Consider the following 27,810-nt stretch of genomic DNA (forward strand, 5'->3'; position numbering starts at 1 on the left):
TTGCAATACTTTCTAAGTTTCCCAATTATGCAAATTCAGGACCAGACCTTTGCTTAAAAAAACACCAAACCTTTAACAGTAAGTTGCTAGTGCAGAATCCATGCCCAGCAGTGTGCTTAATTTGCACACACAACTACTTCAGCTGCCCACGCAGTTGTAATCAGAGAATGCTGCTTAATTTACAGTCATGCTGGGGCCCTAGCACTAGAGGGACTGGCTCAGATGCCAACGTAATTTTTATTGCTCATATTCCAGTGCTGTGTGGTGTAAAGTGAGGGTCTGCTTTATGTTTATGAAGCATTCCATGGCAATAACAATACGTGCTAAAGTACAGGGATGCTAATCAAATTACTTCCTCTATTACCACAGATGGGCTGTAGTATTAAAATTAATATCTGGGGATCAGGGGTGTTCAGAGATGTGATTTAGCCCATTATGAAGGCAAGCTTCAAACACAATATTGGGATCCTAATTGGTGTCCAGATTTTGGGATTTTTTAAATTGATGGCTCAAATTTCTTGTCCATCTTTGTAGGTCACCGGAGTCTGAAACTTTAATATCCTCTTTCACAATGAAGTAAACCCAAATCCAGATCAAATTCATGCTCTGAAATTCTCTCAAATATTATTTCACATTATGAAACATACAAACATTTCTGTTGTAGTAAAATAGCATATTTACCAGAGTTTCTCTGTTTCTCTCTTTTATTTTGCATAAGATTGTGCTCAAGTCCCAAGTCCTGCAAATGAAGTGCAATATAGATTCAGACATAGTAAATGAGCCAAAAGAAGGTGGTCATTAAATAGATTATAATTCAGGAAAATTACCCAAATGTAAATCATTAGATTAAATGATTCAGCTATAGTACAATATCCTGATGAGACTGGAAACTTTATTTCGATTATAGCAGTACTAATATTGTGCAAATCATATGATTAAGGAGAACATTACAAATCCTTTTTCCTTCCCGCTCCCCAATTCCCCTTTCTTTAAGAGTTTGCAGTTTCAATTCCTCTAAGGTTTAATAAACAGTTACCTCAATAAAGGCAATTTCAGACATTCTGCACCAATCTGCATTTTGATGTGGTGCAGCACGAAACCTTATCTCAGTGTGGCATGTTTGCAGAAATAACAATGTTTAAATAATGTCTGAAATAGAGCATAAAAATCTTTTGTAACTAAAGTGAACGTACTGAGAAATCTTAAGCTCAGTTCCTGTTACTACTTTGATATTTCCTTTCTGTGGCTGACACTTATACATCATACCCTCTGCAAAGCATTTTAAAAAAATGCATATTTTGATTTGGGTCTGTGTTACATATACTTTCCATATCATTCCACTGACTGCCAACTTTTGGCTTTAATGCTCTAGCTGTTTCATGAGTTTCATTTTTTAAAAAAAGTATATTAATATATCATTCTATTTTTGACTGAGCCTCCCAATCCAAAAGTATTACTTCTCTATAGCACTGTTCTCAATGTATAATCTCTCAAATGAAAATATTGGTGTGATTCTTATGTGTAAGGATTTTTCCCCACTGTATACCAGAGTGGGGAATCACAATATGTTCTTAGAAAGTTAAATGGTCAGTTTCCTGCATCAATTTATTTGGTCTTTCTGTTGATTTCAATAGGCTATTTTTATTGGGGCTTTACGAATGAATATTTAATTATGCCTTTACCTGCTACCTTGTTATTAATGAAAGAAGAATTATCTGTGTAATACTTAATGTAATCTAAAATTTCTCCTATCCTGAGCTACTATAGCAATGAACTGTCCATGAAAACAGGTGTTTATAGTTGCATAATAGGTCAGTCATTTAAATATATGTAGACACATTGAAATTTAATTTCCTCTCTAGCATCAATACAATGCAATACAGTATTATTTCATATATTCACAATGGAGTAAAGTAACCCTTCAACTGTACTACATATGGTTATTTTTCCATAGCTTATCAGGAGACATATTATGATACTTATTGATATTATAATAAACATTATTTTGAAATAGGAGTAGGTAAAAACTAGATGGACCTGTTGGAATGTAAGAATACAAAGACATCAATGGTTTCTCTGAAAGAGAAGAGAAAGGACTAAAGAGGAATAATGCAGCAGTAATAATATCTTCTCCCAATATACATCCAGTCTACTCCTCGGGAGGCTTTTCCCTACCTCATGGTTTTGTGAATTTTTGTGAGTGTGATGAGAACCACAGACTAACTGCCGGCTGCATCAGAGACCAAAAGCAATGTCTATGGTAGGGGAATTTTGCAGACATTTCCTACTGTTGCTGTTGCTGGTTCACCTACACCAGTGGAAGCAGTGCTTGGAAATTTGGGGAAGATGGGCAATCTGATCATGTAGATGGGACTACTGCATTCTGGGCAATTTCTGCACCATATTGTGGACTATCTTCAGGAGGCCAGAGGCACTGTGGGAGACTGGCCCATCTTCCCATAATTCCCTCTATTGTAACCCAGAACTCACTTGGTACTAGCTCCAGTTCTGAACTTACTGCTCTCAGTATGCAGGAAGCCCAGAGGACCCTGGCATAAATGAGAGCACAAAGCCTGGTGTCCACAACAGTGGTCAGTGGTAGGTTTTCCATTGTTCAAGCCAATATGGGTAAGAAAGAGAAGATCCAGAGACTGAATCTGCATGGTCTGATGAAATCCCAGGTACTGCTCTCTCTGACGTGAGCTTTCAGCACTGTACTTGTGGGATCATAGAGTTGTGGGGCTTGATAGTTTTGACTAGCAGTGGGTTCAAAATTTCAGCCGGCAGGTCCGACTCCTAGGCGGGGGAGTGGGGGGTAGGGACACAGAGCTCCACACGCTGCCTCCACTCCAGGAACTGGCTCCACACTCCCATTGACGGTGCCTGTGAGGGAGAGCAGCTCATGGAGCCTCCCGCTTTGGAGCCAGACCTGCTGGTTGTTCGCTGCTTCGGGAGCGTCCACAGTGCGGTGCCAGCATAGGCACAGGAAGTAGGGGTGCCTGAGCTGCTTCCTGCACCTAGGCTGTACTCCCAATTCTCCACCCTCACCTGCGGGGGGAAAGGGGCTCAGCTCCTGGCCTCTGGCCCCGGGGCCACAGGCCGGCCCCACCCCCACTCCCAGGGCCCTGGCTGCTGGCCCCATGCCCAGAGCCCTCACCCCTTCCCACACCCCAACCCTCTGCCTCAACCTGCAGCCCCCGCCCACACCATAAATGTCTCATTTCTGGCCCCACCCTGGAGCCCACACCCCCAGGAAGAGCCCTCATCCCCTCCCACACCCTGCCCCCTTGCCCCAGCCCAGTGAAAGTGAATGAGGTTGGGGGAGAGCGAGCCACCAAGGGAGGGGGAATGTGGTGAGTGGGGGCAGGGCCTTGGGGACGGGGCAGGGCTAGGGTGTTCGACTAGAAAGTTGGCAACCCTACCTGGTAAAAATGTAAAGAAACAGTACTCGTTCTTACATCTGCGCCTGTCAAAGTATGAGTAGTACATCCAGGGTTTGAATTGATTCAGCATATCCAATAGACACCCTTTGCTGGAGAGGCCATAGAGATTAAAGTAGTCCTCTCTCAGCAGAACCCTTATGGAGGATTGTGGTAAAATGCACAACTATGAGGCAAGGCCAAATTTTCTATTTTTTCTTATTGTGCTGAATCATTACATGGTGCAGCACAATAAGAAAAAAATAAAAAATTTGGCCTTGCCTCATATCTGTGCATTTTATAGACTCCCTTGTTCATTTTTCTATGCATATTCCTCTCTGACATGGTCTACTTGCTTGAGCTATTTTAATATAAAAAAAAATCAATAACAAATCCTTCATTTTTAGCAGCAGTTGCTAACGATGCTCAATATTTTCATCATTAGTGAACACCCCATCTCTTCTTAATCAATACAGTGTAAACCATGCACAAGCACTGAGGATTTACACATCGCTTTCAAACAGAGCACCCCATTTAGAAAGAATTAATTTTTCATCTGCAGGGTAATCATGCCTAATCATTTTTAGATTTGTTTATACTTTAAAATCACGTCCATCAAAATAGTGTCAATAGAACAAATATAGTCCACCCTTATTAGAAGATTCTTATTTATGGCACCATCCCTCATATGACTCTTCTACCTTAACTGATTCATAACAAGAGTTGAGCAAGTATATCTGTAGTTCTTAAAAAAACTAGAGATATTTTTTCTTGTTTCACATAAACACAAAAATCCACACTTTTCCCTCAGGAAATATATATAGAGAGAGAGAAGCAAAGGAAGGCTTTCATATATGAAGAGAGAGGAATGTATAAACCAAGGCTATCCTCCTGTAGAGTATAGAAACTTAGCTGTTATACCTGTACAAACCCATCAAACTAAGACACATTTTGAATACATTTTTATTAATGCGCCCTCAATGGTTCCCATGCAACTTTCTGCTGGCTATGTTTAAATAGGATTTTAGCATTATGGAAAGTCAGGAAAAGTGTGTATAAGACTTCTAACGGTTACCATCAGGTTACAGGCAGAGCTGGTAGAATAATAATCATCAAACATTTTATTCACTCAATATTTTTTTCATGATTTGATGGGCTTAGAGTGCAAAAACTACCATAGAGATGAACAAATATATATTATGATTTTTAAATATATAGAGACAATATTTATGAATATGTTTTCATTATTCACCATCATCAAATATACATAGTCTATTAAGGACTGTTGAATCAGCCAGAGTAACCACAGCTGAAGGCATCACACCAGACATCATGTGTTCACTCAGCTGTAGTTAAAAGATACCACAGGAGAATCATAGATCACGTCAGACATACCATAAAGATGACTTTGGTTAAGTCCTCAAGAATATGTTAGTTGGAGCAAGCTCAGCTGTGCTTAAAACATTTCTCAAATAAGGGCAGTGATGGTACGTTCCAGAGGTTTAGGGTTTGTTTTTTCTAAGCTAAGAGTGTACGTTGTGAATATTGAGTGGTGGCTTATAAGTTTTCTATTTTGGTGCCCAGGGCAAAGAGCAGGGTTCAAGTCATCCATTTCATTTTACTTTTCAGCTAAACATTGAGAGGTTAGAACAACTTGTTATATTTGCACTATCATGGCAATAGGCAGTGGAATGAATGCTATGTTGCCCTGCACATTGTTTAGTCATTTACACCAAGGAAGTGAATGTAAAACACTGCCTGGCTGATTTGGCAGCGTTTTACAGTTAGTCTGACCTGGTGTAAATGATTATACAAGGTGGGGACACTGGAGATTCAGGTTAGTGAGTATGTGCTGGCATACAATAGCATGCCCTAGCTAGTTTACAGGGGATTGGAATAGATACTCAGCATCACGCCTTCCCAGGCTGAATAAAGATCCCCCATATGACTCTTTTATTCAGCCTTATCTTACAATGCATAATGCACATTAAAGAGGGCATTTGTATATTCTGAAAGGTTTTCTATGTACTTGGTGTTCGGATCTGGCTAAAATAAACAGTCTTTTTCCTTATTGCAGAGTGTAACAAACAGCAGTTATCCAGCACGTTTGGTAGCTTACACAGTCTGCATTCCCTGTACATTGTTCAGGGATTTTTATTTCATACATCATTTCATAGTCACAGCTGTATAATCATAAATCAAATATATAGAGCATAGTATGGCATTGAGGATGCATTGTGCATGTTCACTAAATGCTGAAAAATTCAGCTAGAGAACAGTATTTTTTACCTGAGTTTGCCAAAGTCAACTTCTATAAATTCTAAGCCAAATTCTATAAACATCACATACTTTCCTAACATTTCTAGACTATTTATCAAATAAGTAGTATTCTGTTGATATAGACAAAAGATCTGGTTTTCTTGGATACATCTGAGCCACTCTATGCTAATATAAAAATGTCCAGGTGATCCATATGCAAACTGTACTTAGAAAAGACACTAATGCCCTTGCAGCTATTGCTGTTGGGTTCAGAATACCATCTATTGTGGTGGGCAGTATCTTGCATACATAAAACCCCCCACCATGGTTTGCCAGCAGGACAGAACAAAGGACATGCTGCAACAAAAACACAGGTTCCTGCCACTTCAGCTAATGGCATAATTCCTACAGCTGGTAGTAATAGTAGGCTTTTATCATCTGTGTGCCCCAGCTTATGGTGGGCGACACAACATGAAACTTATCCAACATGTTATATATACCTTTGTTTTTTATCAGGGTTCTGAACTCAGCAACAGAGCTTCTGATTTATTTATCCCTTCATTAAGTGCAAAAGGAAGCTCTAGACGGCCTTCGGTATTGTTCAGTCAAACGAGTGATTTTTCTGAGTTTGGCAGCCAGAATTGACACACTGCGCTGTTTCTAAGATGTGCTTTAGTTGGGAGGAACTTGTATAATGATGCACAGAAGCACAACAGATGCTTCCTAGGCTGCAGCTTGCTTTTCTAATGCAGGTTCACTTGTTATAACAGAAGAACCTGCAGAGTGGTGCCCAGAGCAGAGGCTATAGACATGTCTATTAATTTTCTGTCTAGGAATTCTTTTTATCTTCTTGTGTGAATGTGGGACTGTTTTATTCCAGACCTTTAGCTGTGAAGGCTGAGGAGATAAAAGACCTCACAGAGATATAGAGTTTAAGGCCAGAAGGGACCACTAAATCATCTAGTCTGACCTCCTGTATATCACAGACCACTACCACTGTTTAGCACCCACACATTAACCTCTACAAACAAAAGGAGACCAAAGTATTACAATTCACAGGAAACTAGACCATTATGTGCCATAGGCAGATAATAGGATGGACTGAGGTACACCTGTGCTTGAGGTCCCCACAATGGCAGGAAAAAGAGCTTAAATGATCTACAACTCTTTTTGACTGGGAAGGCAAGACCATTTTATTTATCTCCCTCTCCCTCTTTTTTGCGGGGGCGATTACCTGTTACTTTTGCTGCATGTATGTGTGAATTTGTGCAGCACCGTGGATGTGCATAGTGCAAGTAAAGTCCCCATCCGGAAGAATTAAAGGCAGATGAAGTGGGAGAATAGGAGTGGGTGGATACAACATACAGCAAAGGGGCTGAGATGTTAATGTAACCCCCCTTTCTTCCCTGGGTTATTCGGGAGCCGGCAACACTCACCTGTGTGCCTGGGTGCCTGATGTTGTTGACATTAAAGGAGATCCCAGTGGTGATGTTGGATAAGTGGGAATCCTCTATCTACCTCTCTGCTGCAGTCCCTTTACTCCAAAAGGAAGTTAAAGTTGGCGGTGCCTCCACCTGGCTGGTCCCGGTACACACTCAGTGGTGTGCCTTAGTAACCTCCAGGAATAAACTCCTTCAAATAGTAATAATAATAATAATAATAATTAATAACCTGTGGCATGTCTAACTCATACCAATTATAAATAATATTCATCCAATATACTTAAATTAGAGCTAACACTCACTTACTTAACACCGTAAAGAAACAGGGTATAACAGACTAAGATTAAATGTCACCACTAATTTAAATCCATAGGGGCAGTTGAATAAAATCAATTAACAAATATAATATACAATAATAAATTAAACTTATTTAACTGGCATTTACACTGCCACCATTTACCCCACCCCAGAGTGCACGCTTCTCTGGATATCAGTGTCGTAGACGCTTGTATGGGTGCACTGGAAGATCTGCAGCTGGAGACAGCACTGTGTTGGTTCTGTGCACCAGTCCAGCCAAGGCAACAAGCCACACAACTCCTCTGATGATTGGAGCTGGCCCCACCAAATGTCAGCAGCTCTGGGTCCTGGTTCAGTGGGACGATCACTCAGACTCTGTCTCTCTGCGGTGCCCCTTCCTTGCAAGTTCTTTTCCAAACCAGAGTGGGGGTTACTCACAATTCCTTCACTGTAGGCCCACCTCAGCTAGCTCTAGGCACAGCAGCAGTCTCTGCCCTGGCTCCAGTGAAGCCACCAACAGCCTCTGAGGCTCCCTGCTTGATCAAAGCCCCCACAGGCTCCCAGCAGCAGCAGCTCCTGGTATGGGCAGAGCTCCACAGCAGCAATCTCACTCCTCTTCCCAAAAGGGAGTCCACCGCCTGCTCTCCCTGCAGGAGAAAGTCTCTCCCTCTTTCCCCAAGGCATCATGGGAGTTGTCATCTCTAAGGTGAGATGGCAGTACACAGGATCTTCCCAACTGGAACACTCCCAATAAAGTTCAGAGGCCCTTCTAGTAAAGGGTGCCTACATTAAATTCAGAACAAGTCCTATTAGTTCCAAGATTTTTGTTTCCAATGATTAATGATGATGGTGTTATTTGCGATAATTGATCCAAAGCCTGATGGAGTCAATTGGAGTCCTTCCCCTGACTTCTGTCACCTTTGGATCAGGCTTCTTGAGAATAGGTGAGGGCAATTGTTGATGGAAAGCTGACTTAATCTTTGTTTTGGAGGCACTTTCTACTTTCCGCATGCCAGCTATGCTTTCAATCGTGTTTTATCAATATATAATAAAACCCACCAACCATTCTTAGAAGATTATTAAATAAGTAGAAAAAAACTTGTCTTAAGGACAAGCTGCTGAGCTTCCTCCCCTTTGGTTTGGAGATGCCACTATTTGTCCCACAGCCCTTAAATTGTCCCTCAATTCCATGTCATATCCCATAAAACAAGCTCCTGCTATAACATAATGGGTATTCCACAAAGACGATGCTATAATGGAGACAATGGGGTGCTCTTGTACACTGTCCTCTATCAGACAAAACCACAACAGCCTAATCTTATCAGACTCCAATAGTGGCAGAATTCTGTTCAAACTCAAGTTCTCACTGTCTGACAATGTCAGTGAAGAGCAACACTTCATCTTCATTCAGGATATCAGTTTTCACAGAGAACTGACAGTACACAAAGTGCTACAGTATATCGTGCTGGCTGTGCAACTGAAGATGATCCTTAACACTGATGTATTTTTCCAGAAGGTATCAGAAAACAACCTTTTCTCAGATGTGGGAGGGGAAGCCTACACTCTATATAATATATCCAAGAAAGCAGCAATTTCCTGCAAATATGTTTCAAAATCCTGTTTTTCTGCTTTTTTAAAACATGTATTGTTAAATTGCTTTTACAGTATACAAGATATAGAAGAGGCTCAAAAGTCCAAACTATTGAGATTTTTCCATGTTTATATGTGTGTTTCTTTTTCAAAAGAAAACATACCTTAGATTCTGAATTCCTTTCAAAGGTTGTGAGGAAAATAAGTTTTCTTTAGGTTAATCTTAGTGATTTAATGTGCCCAAAGAATTTAATACTTTTGGAATGCTAATCAGTTACACTAAACAGGATTGTTTACTCATCCCTGGAGGCAACCACTTTAAAAAAAAATCTTTAAAACCCATTCAAGTAGGAATCATTAAAACTTTATACTCTGGTGTGCTTTAAAGGATATGCTTTTAGGAGAAGTATAAACGGAGCCAGACTTCCAAGCAAGTTAGATGCCCATGTACCATGACTGCATCCACAAATTGGGTAATTGTGAGTGGCAATGGGCAATTCTGCTAATTGGCACACACCATTTCAAAACTAAGCATAACATTGCACTTGTATTTTGGGCACACAACTGTATGTCTAATTTGTCTGAAATCCTGTATGCCATGAGAACTTCAGCATGTACACCTGTCTGTCTGTATACCAAGTGAGCCAAGAAGGTGGTGCTGAGATCAGGATTAGGTGACAGGTACAGTGTGAGGCAGAATCAAGACTACGATATGGATGAGATGGAACCACATTGTAATTAATTTTGGCTGAGTCTGAATTGGAAAAATAGGCCCTTTTAGTTCTGATCTAGACTCAAAACCAACTATATAAAGCACGATGTGACTGATGGACATGACTTACCTTGAAAGGTGGTAAATCAATTATATGATGTCATATGTTGCACTAGCCAATTCAGTCGTCTGCATCAGCACAGCTGCAGCCTCCCATACTCTTACAATATAGTAACTTGGACTATTTTCAGATTAAACAAACCACAATAAGAGAAAAAAGATTTGTGTTAAAATCCTAAAGATAAAAGTGGCACAGTGTTTAGTTAGGTGCTATAGAACAGACCAGCCGTAACAAGAGCTTTTGATTTTGACTTTTAATACCTGACCGGCATTTTTGAGAAGAGAAGAGAAGAACAAGCGGGATGAGAAGAGTTGGAGCTGAAAGGAGAGAAAAAAGGAACAACAGGGAACTGAACGAATGAAGGAAGTGAGAATAAATGAAACAGCATGTAGATCAGAAAAACAAGAAGCAGCCAGATCGGGGGTGGACGTATTGGAGTGAACTGAGGAGCACATAAGAACAAGCAGAAACATTATCCTTTCTGATTTGTAAGAATGCCTATGTTTTATATTTGGACTTAAATGTAGATGTCAGCATGCATTCTACAAGACAAAACAGGGAGACTAGAAAAAACAAATGCTGCAATTACATTCTTTGGGTTGTACTAAAAGCATAAAAACATTTCAAATACTGGTCTTTTGATTTATTATGATGTTACCAGAATCCAACAATGTCTGTATAGCCCTACAGTTCAAATTTATGAATCTCTGCAGTAAAGACCATGGTTTCAATTATCTTTTGACAAATGCTTTGATTTTATTCATGGGGATTTTTTTCACAAGAGTAGCAATGTTAGCTATGTTGTCCTGCCTAAGTGTGACCTACCTATCAGATCCCATCCCCTTCTGTTTAAATTGAGTCTTCTTCACTTCTTACTTAAATCGTTGTGTACTGTTGTTCACTTTTTGGAGCTTCTCTGTTCCACCCAAGAACTGGTTGCATTTTAATGATGGGTGAAGTGGAAATAGTTATATAAAATGTCTTTTGGGCATTTGCTATGGAAATAGTTCGTAAAATGTCTTGGGGGCGGGGGTGTCCTTTGATTAGATACTAACTAAATGTAACATATTAATGTTACTCTCATTTGAGTATGCTGTGCTTTATTTCCACAACTTTAATTACTGTTGAGGTGAGACAGAAAGGAAAAATAGTGCTTGGACAAGCTAAAAAGTATTCACCTTGACATTTCTCTGTCTCCTTTACTCATTAGGTGTTGATATAAATGGAAGTATCTCTGAGAAATGTAGAGAGGAAAATGTAAGGTCATATACACTCATTTTGGCTGGGGAATAGCTGTACTTCTGAGTCAATTTAGTCTTTCCAGCCAAATTGACTTGGCAACTATGGAGGTGATGGCATTTGCAAATAATTTTATACATTTGCTCTTAGGATTTGATCCTGCTGGGTCCTGCAGAGCCTCAACTCTGTGAAAAGTAAATGGCAGTAAAGGGTGCTCAGTAACTCAGGTGAGGTGAACAGCAACTCATAGCAAAAGCTTAGTACTTAGCTTTCTCATGAGTGCAGACACTCATTCCCATATTAGTCTACCCTTCAATTAAGCATATAATATTCTTACAACAAAATGGAGGGACTGCAGTTAAAAATAAATGAAGTCATAATTCTGAATTTCTTGTGAAATCACAAGCAACATTGGGGGAAAATTCTCCTTTTCGAACAACTTTTTATTTTGGATTTCAGATTACTAGCCCGAGTTTTATAAAATAATTTTAGAACAGAGAAGAATTTTAGAATAGAATCAGAATGGGAAGATGTAGAGATAGGTGGACAGGAGACTTTGAAGATGTCACATAAATAGAGCCAGAAAGAAAACATGACTCATGGTGGGGAGCTGGGGGAGACACAAAAACAAACCTTTTTACTTGTAACAAATAAGCAAAACAATCAACACTTGCCTGGGTTGGGTACAAGCTGGGATCAGTTGTCAGTATCTGCAGTCAGTATCTAGGCCTTCCCTTTAATCAAGGACAGTGTTTTCCCATTCCTAGAGTGGTCAAGCTGCATTCTCAGAGGCAAGAAAATCCCTCACAGTCTGCCCCCAAGCTGTCCCTTATTATCTCTGGGAGTCCTAGAAACACACTCCATCCCAATGGTTGGAAAGACAGTCTGTTGACTAAGCTTTCCTTTCCTCTGACTGTATTTCCCAAACCAGTGAATCCAGCTCCGTCCAAGCCTGTAGGGATATGTGTTTCCCTGGTCATCTTTATATTTTGTTCCCTCCTGATTATTAACTATAATTAGGCCATGTCCACACAAGGAAAAAGAGATGTGATTTTAACAAGTGTTAGCGTCAGAGTGTAGATAAGGCATTTGGAAAACATCTGCTCACTGTGCAGTGGCAGGCAGAAAAGCTAACAATGTTAGGAACCATTAGAAAAGGGTTGAGAAAGTAAGGCAGAAAATATCATAATGCAACTATGTAAATCCATGGTATGCCTGCACCTTGAATACTGCATGCAGTTCTGGTTGCCCCATCTCAATAAAGATATACTAATATTGGAAAAGATACAAAGAAGGGCAACACAAGTGACTGGGGTAGGAAACAGTTTCCATATGAATAGGGCCCTACCAAATTCACGGCCATGAAAAATGTATCACGGACCATGAAATGACCAGCGTTTCTCAAATTGGGGGTCCTGACCCAAAGGGGAGTTGCAAGGGGCATCACAAGGTTATTTTAGGGGGGGTCATAGTATTGCCACCCTTACTTCTGTGCTGACTTCAGAGCTGGGCGACATACCCTACCAGGCTACCTTTACTTCTGCGCTACCCCTGGCCAGCAGCCGCCACTCACCAGCTGCTCAGCTTTGAAGGCAGCGCTGCCGCAAGCAGCCGTGCATAAGCAGGAGTAGCAGTACCGCAACACCCCTCCCACAATAACCTTGCGACTTCCCCACAACTCTTTTTTGTGTTGGAAGGTCTACAATTACAACACCGTGAAATTTCAGATTTAAATAGCTGAAATCATGAAACTTACCATTTTAAAAATCCTCTGACCGTGAAATTGCCCAAAATGGCCTGTGAATTTGGTAGGGCCCTACGTATGAGGAGAGACTAAAAAGACGGACTGTTCATCTTAAGAAAAAAGATGACTAAGGAGGATATGATAGAGGTCTATAAAATCATGAATAGTGTGGGGAAAGTGAATAAGGAAGAGTTGTTTACCCCTTCACATTATACAAGAACCAGGGATCACCCAATTAAATTAATAGGCAGCAGGTTTAAAACAAACATAAGGAAGTACTACTTCAGCCAATGCACAGTCAACCTGTGGAACTTAGCCAGGGGATATTATGAAGGCCAAAAGTATAACTAGGTAAGTTGATAGAGGATATGTCCATCCCTGGCTATTAGCCAGGATGGTTAGGAACACAACCCTATGCTCTAGGTGTCCCTAAACCTCTGATTGCCAGGAGATGGGCCTGGATGAAAGGGGATGGATCACTTGATAATTGCCATGTACTGTTCATTCCCTCTGAAGCGTCTGGTACCAGCCACTGTCAGAAGACAGGATACTGGGCTAGATGGGCCATTGGACTGACCCAGTATGGCCATTCTTATGTTCTTATAAAGGCCATTTTAGTTTACCATGTTAGCTGGTTGAGGTGAACTGTAAGCACCTCCTTAGCGTTCCTGTTTCCAGGACCACCATTAACTATTTTCTTCCCTGGACCCCTCTGAACCTGGGAGTTTGTAAATGCTATTTGCAGAGCCTATTCAACATAATATATCTACAGGTTCACAAGACCTGTATAAGTGCTAGATGGCGTGCTTGAGGACTATGCTGCAGATCAAGAAAAGAGCCTCCTTCCTGTAATAATAGTACAAGTTCTTTATTATGACCCTATGTTCATTTTATATTATACCATTTTCAATTATATCTGTAGTACTCATTTTGTCTGTACTATATATGACAGCTATGAACATTGCATTTTTCCCATGTAGGTTTGGGAAATATGATAATCAGGTGTTTTCAGTTTGAATCCAATGAATAACTACAATGGTAAACAGGCGATTAGGACAACATGGAGAATATTGCTCAGGTTTACAGATCACTATGAGAAGGTGAGTTGGTTTGCTGTATTTACTATCAAAAGACAAAAGATTGGTCCTGATCCACAATTACTGAAGACCATGGAAGTGTTGCTTTTGACTCAATGGAAGTAGGATTGAGTCCTACACAATATCACATTCAGTCAACCTGGTAACACACAACAGCGCAACAGGTATAAAGAAAAGCACCTACCTGAAGAATATTTTGTGCTTAAAATCATTACCAATGCATCATTAATTTACCATATGTTCAGGCAAGCATATATAAGCCATGCTGTGTGTGACCAAATATAAATCCACAGTCATATACAATGCTAGCTACATATTTTTAAGCTTAGTCACTGTAGTGCATTACGTACAGATCCGCAGTACTACTCACTTTGCAGTTCAAGTATTTAGCACTGCCAGAGAGAGTTTGTTCTGTGCTAGTTCTTGATGAAGGTCAGATTAATTGAAAAAAATGAAATGTTTTCTCCTGGGTATAAAAAGGTGTATGTAATTCATAATGGGAATATATTTTCCTTTGTGCCATTGTCACTTGCTTGATTTTATTTTTCCCTAAAAGAAAACTCATCCAACTGTCACACAACCTCTAGGGGCAAATACTCATCAACTGTAAAATATAAACAGCTATTGGTAAAATACTTTTTTCCTCCCCCAGTAAACATCTCGTCTGGCAATATAAGTAAAAGATAAATTATTCTGACTTTGGAAACAATGTTCTACACTAGCAGAGTTGTGCTCAGTAAGCCTCTCTCTTTTCAGTGATTTGCAACTGGTGATAGTCACTTATGCACTGAAGTTTATATGGTGGCAATATTACAAATGGGTGGCCAGTCTCTAGCATAGAGATCAAGTACAGACAAAGGCAAAGAGAGGGAGGATGGTCCGGTGTTAGGCTGCTAGCCTAGGATTTTGGAGAATGCAGGTTCACTTCCCTGTTCTGCCACAGACTTCCTGTGTGACCTCGGGCAAGTCTCTTAGTCTTTCTGTGCCTCAGTTCCCCATCTGTAAAATGGGGATACTAGTGTGTTTTTCTACTGCACAGGGGTGTTGTAAAGATAAATATATTAAAGACAATGAGGGGATTAGAAACTACAGTAATGGAGGCCTGTAACGAGGTACTGACCCTATAAGGCCAGAGGGGGAAGTGTGAAAAGCCAGTTACCCAATTCCATATGTTCATGAAGGCAGAAAAAGGTGAGAAAATAATTGAAGGGGTAACTGGGAGAGAGGAAGATAGTCCCTGGGAGAAGTTCATTTCAGGAGAGAGAAAGTATGGAGCCATTCCAGACCATTGTTCCCTTAAGGGACCAGGCCAAGGCTCCCCTCTCTCCCAGCCAGCATGGACAGGTGTTTGGGGTTATTAGACCCAGATGGGAAGAATTAAGAGACTGATTAGTTAACTGGGCAGGGAAATCAAAAGGAAGCTCCAATCCCCTCAGAAAGAACTGCTGCAGCGGAAGAACACAACTGGGACACAAGCCCAGGAAGGATAGCTATGAAATGCCTGAAACTGGGGGTTGGGAGGGGAATTTACAGGTCAGGAAAGCCAGCACCGAAAGGGAAGCACTCAACCCAGGAAAGGAGGGCTGTGAAACCCCAGGGGGTGGGGATGGGGTTGCAGGCCAGGGAGGTCAGGATTTGAAGCACAGTCCCAAGGAGGAGGACTGGGAAACCCTGAACCTAAGGGGCAAAGGATAGCAAAGGGGATTCTTGTTTGGGGAATTGGATGGGGTTTAATAAATTAGACCCCAGGAGAAAATAAATATTATTTTAAAGACTCTGGATGTGAGTGAATTATTTTTGGAACCTCAGTGGGAAACTGAGGCAGTGTTCCTAAAGGGTCACCCAAGGTCAGGAGGGGGCACCCTGGGTTGGTAACTGTCTACATGTCCATATAATTACTTCAGATAGATGACTAGATCCAATGGGTAGAATCTGAAGCTAGGCGAATTCATAATAGAAATTAGGCACACATTTTAACAGGGAATGTAATTAAGGACTGGAACAAGTTATTGAGGAATATAGTGGATTCTCAGTCACTTGGGATTAGATCTGCAAAGGTGCCTAAAGATCTGCTTCTTTAGTCCACTAAGTCCAACATCTAGATCATCAAAACCACTGCTAAACTGCCACCTAAACCTGTAGGTGCCTTAGTGTCTGCGGGTGGGGCATGTGAAAAGCTGCTTAAATCCTCACACCACTGAGCTGCTTGCTCTCTAAGCCCCAGCGGGATCCCCAAACTAGGTTTTCATCCACCTATCCCCCCTGCAGGGCCTGAATTGCTAGGTGTTCTAAGATACTGTCTGGCACAGTGGTTCCCAAACTTGTTCCGCCGCTTGTTCAGGGAAAGTCCCTGGAGCGCCAGACTGGTTTGTTTACCTGCCGCGTCCGCAGGTTCGGCCGATCACGGCTCCCAGTGGCCGCGGTTCACTGCTCCAGGCCACTGGGAGCTGCTGGACGTGGCGTGGGCCGAGGGAGCTCTTCCCTTGAATCTGTCCCTCTTTGTATAAAATAGTGAAATATTCACTGGATTGGGGACTGGAACCTGGATCTCCCAGGTGAGTGCTCTAACCACTGGGATTTAGAGTCATTCTCCCTCTTTCTGGCTCAGTGCTGCCTCCTCCCTGCTCATTTTGATGCCTAACTCCAGGAGAGGGTTCATGGTGTGAATCCCCAGTGGAGAGAGGTGCCCCCTCTGGCCCAGTGTTAGGCACAAAACTACTCCCTTTAGGGGTAGGTATCAAGCCCACCTCTCTCCTCATCACTTTCTACTGGCTAGTTTAGGGCACTCCCCATTCAGCATTCTGGCTTTTGTGAATCCCACACTTAAGTGCCTTACTCTCCCCAGCATCACATAGGAAGCCTGAGCATCTAACTTGGCACTGTGGATTCCACGAGGCTGCAGGATGCTTAAACATTAGGCATTGCAATGCTAAGTCTAAGTGCCTGTGATGAGGTGTATAAACCCCACGCTGGGACAGAAAGCATTAAGGAACAGTTCTGGGCCCAGATGACTTTGTCCTGTGGCACCTCCAGAGTCTGTTCCAGCTGGAGGAGGAGTTTAAAAGAGAGCTAGACAGCTCAAGAGAAGGGTTTGACAGGAGAGGAGAGATTTATCATAGGAGCTCCAAAGTAAGGGTACAACAGGAGTCCTGGTTGCACAGGAAAAGTCTGCAAGCAACAGCTGCCCCAGACCCTAGAGAATGGACTATCCTTTCCTTAGGGATTGGGAACCTTTCACTCTAACTTCTGGTGGATTATTTTTTACCCCTTGGACTGGGATAGTAGGTGGTAGGAAATGCCTCAGGGAAGCACCCTGGGTATTTCCTGTCGCTGCCTCTCATAAGGCTCTGGGTTGGATCCCAGTGTAGAGGAAGGGTCGGACTCACCTACCAACCATCCCTTTCATGAAAGGGGGCACAAACCCCTTCCATTCAGATGAGGGGGAATCAAGACATTGTAAGCCCTAAGACAAAGGCACACTACCTGCAGAGGCCTGGAGATGGGCTCAAGACCCTTTCATTTGTGGGGATGTTGGACTATATATATTTTGTTGGACTCTGTTACTCCAATACAATTGATAAAATGTCTGGAGGGCTGAGTCGCTACCTACCACAGTGTGAGTGATTGCTGTCAAGGGATGTCAGGGATGGGGAAGAGCTGGGACTCAGTGATCTAACCACTAGGTGGTACTGTTGGTAAGCCCAGGCCTGCCAGTGTCCCCTTTGTGGATATCACCCTTTAAATCAAGATCAGATGTCTTTCTAAAATATGTTACGGCTCAGTCGATCTACGGTCTGTGTTATGCAGGAAATCAGATGAGGTGATCATAATGATCCCTTCTGACCTTAAAATCTATTAATCAAATCTGGTTCTAGGATGTCTTGTTAATCATTCTGATTTTACCAGCCTGGTACCATTCCACACTACTTTGTCCCCTTTCTTCTCCTCCTCCTCCTCTTCCTCTTCCTGCCTTAATCTCTCCAAAAGTAAGATTCCAGCTAGGAGTTGGGGGAAACAGTTGTTGGTGGAGTGAGGGGGCTATCAAGCTTCTGGTGGAGCTAGGGCTTCAGTGCGGGACCATCCAGGGAAATACTCCCATTGACTCCAATTGTTGTTAGATCAGGCCTTTGGACTTGGAGATGGGAGTGGGTAATGGTGGAACAGGGGAAATAAGCAGCTGCTAAGAACTGAGGTGGTAATGTGGAACACATGAAGGAATCAAGGGAAGTGGTATCAGGTGCAGCTGGACTTAGGAGGTTGAGGGGCATGAAGTGGGGTTAGAATGGCAGCTAGCTCCTGGATTGGGAAGGAAGGTACAGAACAGCAGTAGGTGGGGATGAAAACACACTTTCATTCCAAAGTTGTTTCTCTCACCTCTTCAGCCTTGTCTTTTTTTTAACCATGACAAGAAAGTTACAGAACAATGGCAGGGTATACTCTAATAGCATTGTGCCTCTGCGAACATAATGATGGTTAAGAATTATCCAAAATTTGTACATTTCCAAGCATGATTCCATCACTTTATTGGTGTTCAGCTCAAGATGGGGAGTACTTTTTAATGTCTATACTCTTTATGTACCTTCAGGCAGATAGACAGTGAACATTGTCATGGAATAGGGGGAGGGGAAGAGGAATTGAAAACAAGAAAGAGCAGAGAAGTCAGCATCCTTGTAAATAATTTTGATACTATCTTTAATCTGTGTATTCAGTGCCAAAATACTAGGTTTGCATTCAAAAACCCTAGGTAAAATAGACTCTGAAAAATTAATTCATATAGTGGCGCCACTACTTCAGAATGGTGACATTTCCGTCAGCAATTCTGTTAGAACTCCCAGTTTTCAAAGGTTTATATGTAACTCTCTCTTTCTAAATTGTGCTGGGCTACATTTCATACATAAGTTGTCAGACCAAATGCAATTTTTTTACAAATAAAATTTTAAATCCATTAGAATTGCAATTCCTACACTGCATAACTTCATGTTATTTGATTCGTATTTTCATCTTTATAGAAGATAAAAGAGAAAATTGGTTCTCTAAAAATTGATAGCAGAGAATTGAAGACAGGCATGAAAGAAATAGCAGTTGTTAAGTTATTTTATTTTGACTTTCCAGTAGAGGAGGAATAGAATGGAAAGCTGCCTGGATCAAGAATCTGGTTTTTCAAATAAGTTAGAGTTACTGGTTCATAGTATAAAGATAACAATGGGGCAGAATTATGAAAAGGCTATTGCAGATGCCATTAAAGTTGAAAAATACAGGTGAGTGTTTAAAGGAGAATGAGAATAGAGCCGGGGGTCTATGCTTTTCAAAATACACTCAAAGTTTGTGATTTTCACAGATGCCAGCATATGCTCATGCATTTGACCTCAAAAATCAGTCATTTATCTACATAAAGTGGTGGATTTGCATTTGCAAATGGGTGTTCATGAAAACTTGAATGTTATGTTTTGGAGGATTTTTGGCCCATTATGAATGTCTCCTGCTGGAGTATCCATGTGAAAAATAATTTTGGCCCACACTAGTGAAGTTTAAATTATCCAGGGCACTACATGATGTGCGTCAAACTGTCCTTTTTGCTTTGATATCAAGAAAATACAGATGCAGTAAGGAATGAGGACTGTAAAAAGTAATAAGGCTTAGATTTGACCCAGTGAAAGAGGTCAAAGGAGAAATCCATGAAGTTATCCTTAAAGCCTTGGAGGAGTCATAGGTGAGGAAGATGTTCAGAATGGTCTTTATAGCAGTGGTCATGACACTATATTAGAAAATATCATCTAATTGCTTGATAGACTCAGAAATAAAATTTGGAAATTTCTGCAAAGGACCAAGATACCATAAAGAAGAATTTCTGCCTTAAGGAATTTCCCTGCAAAGACAATCTATGGTTCTTTCTATCTTAGGTAGTTATATGATACATATTGTAGTATCTGTGAGCCTTACAACCTTTTAATGTGTTTGTGATTTTGCACTCTATATGATTTTATGAAAATATGCTAGAGTGTGAATATAATGTAACTGGAATAGCTTCATGCAAAAGGTCTCTTGTAAGGTATCATTACAAAGCTTATAATCTACTGAGTGTGGTCATCCTATTTGTATGTATGTATCATTCTTGTATCTGAAACTAGATATATGAAATATAACTCCGAGGGCCTATTGTAATTATGCAAAGTGTGGGCCATTAATGGTGGTTTGGAATCTTGGATGGCTCCAATCAACCAGGACAATTGACTGTGGATGGCCCTGTTTGCTTGCAGGCCTTCCTGTGAGTCAGGCTGGAAAGAATGAAGGCTTGGGGTCTCACAGGACATGTGACCATGTCACCTTGTACTGAAATCCATCTTAAACCTGGTGCTTTTCCATTTAGAAGGAGGCGTGGGGACCCAGAGAGACAAAGGATTCCCGCTTTGGGCCAAAGCTATATAAAAGGGTGGAACAGAACAACGGGGGCTTCAGTCATGAGAAATCCCCTAGCTACCACCTGAGCTGGAACAAGGGCTGTACCAGGGAAAGAATTGTGCCCAGACTAGGAAGGTATCTAGTCTGTGATAGAAGCTTTTTGAAACATCTCTGAGGGTGAGATTTTATCTGTATTCAGTTTTCTTACTGTATTAGGCATAGACTTGTGTGTTTTATTTTATTTTGTTTGGTAATTTACTTTGTTCTGTCTGTTATTACTTGGAACCACTTAAATCCTGCCTTTTGTATTGAATAAAGTCACTTTTTACGTATTAATTAACCCAGAGTATGTATTAATACCTGGGGGGAGGGGCAAACGGCTGCGCATATCTCTCTATCAGTGTTACAGAGGGCGAACAATTTATGAGTTTACCCTGTATCCGCTTTATACAGGGTAAAACGGATTTATTCAGTGTTTGGACCCCATTGGGAAGTGGGTACCTGAGTGTTGGAGACAGGAACACTTCTTAAGCTGTTTTCAGTTAAGCCTGCAGCGTTTGGGAGATGTGGTTCAGACCTGGGTCTGTGTTTGTAGCAGGCAACGGGTCTGGCTCAAAGCAGGCAGGGCACAGCTGCTCCCAAGCTGGCAGGGAAAGCGTGCTCAGAGGTAGTCTCAGCACAACAGGTGGCAGTCCCAAAGGGGGTTTCTGTGATCCAAGCCATCACAGTATTTATCCTCACAGCAGCCCTCAAAGGCAAGGAAGTATTACTATCCCCATTTTACAGATGGGGAACTGAAAGACAGAGTGACATGCCCAAGATCACAGAGTAAATCTATGAAGAAGGGACAGTACTGTTTCCCAGACCAGCATCCTCACTATTGGATCATCCTTACTGTTCTAGAAACAAAATTCAGAGAATACAGAAAATAATTCATGGGAATTCCTCTACAAGTTCAGGATATATTTTGGTTCTTGTAGGTATGCAAAAATTCAGATTCTCCACTGAAGTTTATAAATAATAATAATAATCCAAAATAACGAAGTGCAAAACTGTGGTGGCAGTCTCATGAAAATACCCTTTCTTGTAACAGTTTAGAGCTTCTGCTTCTAGCCCCAACCAGAGCTTAGAAACTTAGATTAAAGTGAGAAAAAAAATACAAATAACTAGGAAGAAAAATCTGTCTTTTTTTTTTAACCTTTCCCCACTGTCTCACTCCAAAATAGAAAGCTTAGTCCGTGCTCAGTTAAAGTTTTGGGTGATGGTTTGGGATGGCTCTTAATTTACCCCTAATATTCACATAATTACTGAAAATAAAAACTACAATCAAGCAAAATAGAAGGATTGGCTACCAGAAGTCCTCGGACAAAATCACCCAGCTCATTTCCTTAAACATTGGCTGCTAAAAGATTGCAACGTAAAAGCAAGAGAGATTACTTAAACATAAACAAAGGATTTATTCCCACAGCCTCAGGATAATGAAAGGTCCAAAGAGATCATAAAGAAACTGTTTTACTGATATATTAAGGGTTTGGCAGGCAGTCAGGCCAGTTGGAACACTAGGCACAGAAGTCCTATATATAGTGTTTCAAAATGATCAGTTCAAATACAAAGAGTGAAAGAGATTTCAGAAGTGACATGCAAGCCTGAGTGCAGGCTATTATGGATCCCCAACTGTATCAAGCTATGTTCAAGGTTCTTTAGGGAGCATATACTCACACTTTTCAAAGACTGGCGAGCTTTTGGCATGTGTTACTGAAGTGGGAACAATATTCCAGTTTTGCATGAGGGCTAAAATTATTTAGAGAAGAATCTAGGTCCACATGCCCATATGTTAAATAAATGAGGCAGAAAATAATGACATCTTAACTAGGGTTTACTCAAGTGTCCTTGCGTATTTTGTATCAACGAGAGAACTTTCAGTGGCTCAGAGTTTGAATTCAATTCAAATCAGGATCCAAACTTCTGATGCCATCCAAACTCTTCAGGCTTCTAGGGAGCTTTCCAGTATTCTGACTCCACAGAGCCCTATTTCTCAGCAGGTCCCATGACTCCCCTTCCCATCTACACAACATTCTTCTTCTAGCAGGCTCTGGTTCCTGGTTATATCTTCTGCTCAAGAGGCATGGGGAAGCCTGGCAGTCAGCTTCCCTCTCTTCAGGAGGCAGCCTATTAGGCATGTTATCCTTCCAAACCACCTTCCAAATCCAGTCTGAAGGCCGTCAGAAATACCGTGAGAACAGTCTTCCTCACAGCATTTTCACCTATGCCAGGTCAAGCCAGAACCTGTCAGTAGAAACTGATTGGGTCAAGGGGAAATGTGATCTTACTAGAGCTGGGACCAAGGAAAAAACATGGATCCTAAACACCCCTGAATTGCAGGAATATTTGCATCTGGATCTGAACTTTGACTTGTGCTGATTTGTGGTTTCACTCTGATTTACTCAACCCTACTGATCTAGAGGGGCCAATGCAGTAACTTCTTCGAAGGAGAGTGGGGGATAAAAGGACACTCTTTTGTAAGTCAGTCTGATATAGCAGAGGGTGCAGAACATCTTAAAGACAGCATAATAGAGTCAGTCAGCAGTCTCAGAAGTACCATTTTGTGACTGCTACTTTAGAAAGAGATAATATGCTAGCAGAAGGTTGATTCTGTGATTGTCATGGTGAGAAATACCAAAGTCTGTATGACTAATTTGGATGACATTTTGCCAGTGCTGCCAAAATTAAATGTATAACTAATAAAGAGGAGGGAAACAACCAATTAGAGTCAGATGGATTTGGATCTTTTAAATGGCTAGGTCAGTAAGTGGAAAATACTGTTTAGTGTTTAACATAGACAAATGTGAAATAATTGAGGTGTAGGCAATGAACCGAAGTAGAAAGTGTATATACAAAGGAACAGTTATGAGCATAATGACAAGGGAAAGATCTAAATGTTGTTATAGACAAATCCATTAAGATGTTAGCATGGTGTGTGAGTCAGAAAAAAGGCAAGCATGAAATTGGATTGCATAAATGAACAGTGTACAAATCCAAACAGGTAATATTGGCAGTTTACAAGGCTATTTTATTACCTTGTTTAAAATAAGACCATGAGCCGAATTTTCAAATGTGGACACGAAGGTTCTAACACGCAGTTCTGTATCTAGGCATTCAAACTGGTATTTGGGTTCCTAAAACGAAGACTCTGGTTTTTGATATTCATGTACAAAATGAGCTTCTATAATTGCTGTGCAGCTATCACCGTCTTGCACACAGCTACTGCAGTGCACCCACCTTCCCAATAATTTGATGTGCAAATGACTAACCAGACATCCAAGTGGCTATTTGAATGTACAGTAACTTGAAATATACCAAACAACTGTACTAACTGTGCATGCCAATTATCCATATGTACATTTCAAAACTTTGGAGCTAGTCTTCTAAGACCTTGATCCAGCAAAGCACTTAAGCACAAGATTAATATTAAGCAGGTAAGTATTCCATTCACTTCAATGCTTTGCTGACTCAAGGCCCAAGTACTGATTTGTTAGACTTAGGCACCACACAGAGGGAAAGAACAAAATTGTCAGACATCTAGATGAACATAATTTGGGGTGGGGGGAAGTCAACATGGTTTTTGTAAAGGGAAATCATGCCTCACCAATCTACTAGAATTCTTTGAGGGGGGGTCAACAAGCATGTGGACAAGGGGGAGCCAGTGGATGTAGTGTATTTGGATTTTCAGAAAGCCTTTGACAAGGTCGCTAACCAAGTCTCTTAAGCAAAGTAAGCTGTCATGGGATAAGAGGGAAGGTCCTCTCATGGATTGGTAATTGGTTAAAAGACAGGAAACAAAGGGTAAGAATAAATGGTCAGTTTTCAGAATAGAGAGAAGTAAGTAGTGGTGTCCGTCAGGGGTCTGTACTGGGACCAGTCCTATTCAACATAATCATAAATGATCCGGAAAAAGGGGTAAACAGTGAGGTTGCAAAATTTTCAGATGAAATAAAACTAAAAGTTAAGTCCCAAGCAAACTGCGAAGCGCGACAAAAGGATTTCTCAAAACTGGGTGACTGGGCAACAAAACAGCAGATGAAATTCAATGTTGATAAATGCAAAGTAATGCACATTGGACAACATAGTCCCAACTCTGCATATAAAATGATGCGGGGGGTCTAAATTAGCTGTTACCACTCAAGAACGGGATCTTGGAGTCATTGTGGATAGTTCTCTGAAAATATCCACTCAATGTGCAGCAGCAGGCAAAAAAGCAAACAGGATGTTGGGAATCATTAAGAACGGGATAGATAATAAGACAGAAAATATCATATTGCCTCTATATAAATGCATGGGAAACCCACATCTTGAACACTGCGTGCAGATGCAGTTGCCCCATCACAAAAAAAAGGTTCAGAAAAGGTCAACAAAAATTATTAGGGACATGGAACAGCTCCCAGAGGAGGAGAGATTAATGAGACCAGGACCTTTCAGCTTGGAAAAGAGATGACTAAAGGGGGATATAATAGAGGTCTATAAAATCATGACTGGTGTGGAGAAAATAAATAAGGAAGTGTTATTAACTTCCCATAACACAAGAACTAGGGGTCACCAAATGAAATTAATAGGCAGCAGGTTTAAAACAAACAAACAAAAGGAAGTATTTTTTCACACAACACAGCCAACTTGTGGAACTCCTTGCCAGAGAATGTTGTGAAGGCCAAGACTATAACAGGGTTCAAAAAATAACTAGATAAGTTCATGGAGGATAGGTCCATCAATGGCTATTAGCTAAGATGGGCAGGGATGGTGTCCCTAGCCTCTGTTTGCTAGAAGCTTGGAATGGGCGACAGGTGATGAGTCACTTGATGATTACCTGTTCTGTTCATTCCCCCTGGGGCACCTGGCATTGGTAGCTGTTGAAAGACAGGATACGGGGCTAGATGGACCTTTGGTCTGACCCAGTATGGCCATTCTTATGTAGGAATTCATGTTTGAAAATGTGGGTCCTATGAGCTGTATGTTACCCTGCATTTCACTTGAGGTTGCACAGGCAGAAGTAAATGAGTTCATAAGTTGGTTGTATAGGTTTAGTTTTGATCACCTTGGCAAAAAGAAAGCTAATGTCCCAGAGAAGTATTATACTTGTATTACAGGGTGGCTGATACAATTTTTGTAGCTACACGTGTGCTCACACACCCTGATGACATTACAAATCACTGGAGTTTTTCTTGTATGGTTACTATAATGTCATCAGAATCCTTTGATTTGTGTGTAAAATCTCATAGTTTATACTTCCAATATAGCATCCCATGAAGACAGAAAGCTGTTTTGTTTAAAGCTGGCATAAATGTACAGTACATTAAGTCAGGTTTCCACACTAAATCTGAATATGTCTCATGGGATAGTTGGAGAAACTGCATCATTTTAATAGCCTCTGATTTCTATTTTATTTTTAAATCAAGTTTTTGTTGTCAAACATTCTTGTTATTTTCTGTTTGTGTGTGTTTTGATGGAAAGTTCTTAAAGACACAACATTTATTTCCCCTTTATTTTAAATTATTGCTGATAATGGATAATATCGTGTGTTAAAGTCATCAGAATATCTCTGTCTGTGTAGCTTAACTTTTTCATATGCCATATATAAAATCTGGTCAATAAGTAGTTTTTCACTTCATCCTCTCGTGCAGATGGTTTCATATCATTTGCATAATTTTACACACTCCTCTTTAGATGGGTTATATGATGTGTCATAATACCAGGATTTCTTCCAACTGGATCCATGTATCTAAACTAAATAGGATTACAGTATCCCACCATCAAAATTAATAACATGTATCAAATACAATACATTTAAATGTCTGATATTTGTGTGGAATTAAATGGCTCATCGAGTGCTAGAAGTAACACTGAGAGAATGAATCCATAGGAAGGGCACTATGTGTGAATCTCATTTGAATGTAACAACTAGATTCTAGAAATGGGCTGGTTACATTAGAAATAGGATATATAGAAAGATGTGCATGTTGTGTGGGTCCGTTGTGTGTCTGAACAGTCTGCTGTTTATTTGGCCCTAAACAGTTTTGAATCACATCTTATTTATTGAAATGAACCTGTCAGATTGAAATAAAGAGCAAAGATCCAGAGCTGCTTTTAGCAATTGTCAGGTTGGCCTGCAAGACTCCTGCTGGCAATGCCTCTCTCAGTTGAAAGTGGAAGCCATTATGTCCATCCCTCGCCCCACAAAAAATGTAGAAGGAGCAGTGGCCAAGGGATTCACAGATATCAAAGACCTTTGCAGAGGAAACCCACTGCATAACCCATTATTGCTAGGAAAAGTCACAGTGACAAGCTATCCATGTGAGCTCTGGGTTTACATTTTCAAGGCTCTCTTCACATCCCATTGGTTTAAACACCTTTCTAAAAATTATAATTACTGAGTCTAGCCTTGACGTTTACAGGTTCCCAAAGTGCCTGCAGGTTTGTTCAGCCACAAATCCAGCACTTACAGGGTTCCACAAATGATCAGAATAGATTTAATTGATATTATTCAGAGATTAACCTGATGTACGGTACATTTGAGGGAAGATTTATTGCCAGGATGAATGTATACCTGCTGTGCTATTTCTAAATTTTCGTGCCTTGGTTGGCTCTAATTTTGAAGCTATAATGCACTCTTAATCACCTCTACAGACCTAATTTTAAATCATTATTCATATTACTATTACTCCTAAGTGTGTGTGGCATTTTAGAGGTGATCAAGTCAGATGACCCTGCCCAAGAAGCTTAAAATGTAAGGGCCCAATTTTGTATCGTTTGTCATGTTGAGCTGAAACTAATGAGATTACATGCAAAATGCAGTACTATTCAACTTGTGTAAGCACAGCAGAACCAGGCTCTGGATTAAGGCAAAGCATATGAGGGATTTAGATAAACATCAGCATGCATGTGTGGGTGCATGGGGGAGGTTCAGCAGTCAGACAACATGGGTACTTTGGCAGTTGATGCTCACATCTTTAACTTAATTTGTATCCTCATGTTCTCTCCTACATGAGAGAGTGGACAGTTAGGTCTGTGGCAGAGGTGTATTTTGAAAAGAGATTTGAGAGGAAGAAATAGTGACAGGCTGGTGGGACAGGGACAGGAATAACTGTCTGGGTGATTTCCTCCACATCAGGACTAAGACATACTGGCGGGTAAGGCTTTACTTATATAGCCAATGCTCAACACTTTTTTGGATAAATTAAGGGAATCCATCTGTTAATTTGGTACCTTTCCTGAGCACTAAATTCATTTACTGTTATTTTTTTAGTTAGAAAACATATCATATTCTGAATACATTTATTTTTTTTTTTTTAAAGAAATTATACATACACACTGTTAAGCATCACACACAAACATCATAAAGGCAACAAATCACCTTTGCCTCCTTCAGTCATACTTTGGAAAGAATTCAATGCAGTCTGAATTTTTGCTTTCTTGCACACTGGGATAATTTACATACATTTT

The sequence above is a fragment of the Eretmochelys imbricata genome, chromosome 12, assembly GCF_965152235.1.
Source record: "Eretmochelys imbricata isolate rEreImb1 chromosome 12, rEreImb1.hap1, whole genome shotgun sequence".
Taxonomy (NCBI): Eukaryota; Metazoa; Chordata; order Testudines; family Cheloniidae; genus Eretmochelys; species Eretmochelys imbricata.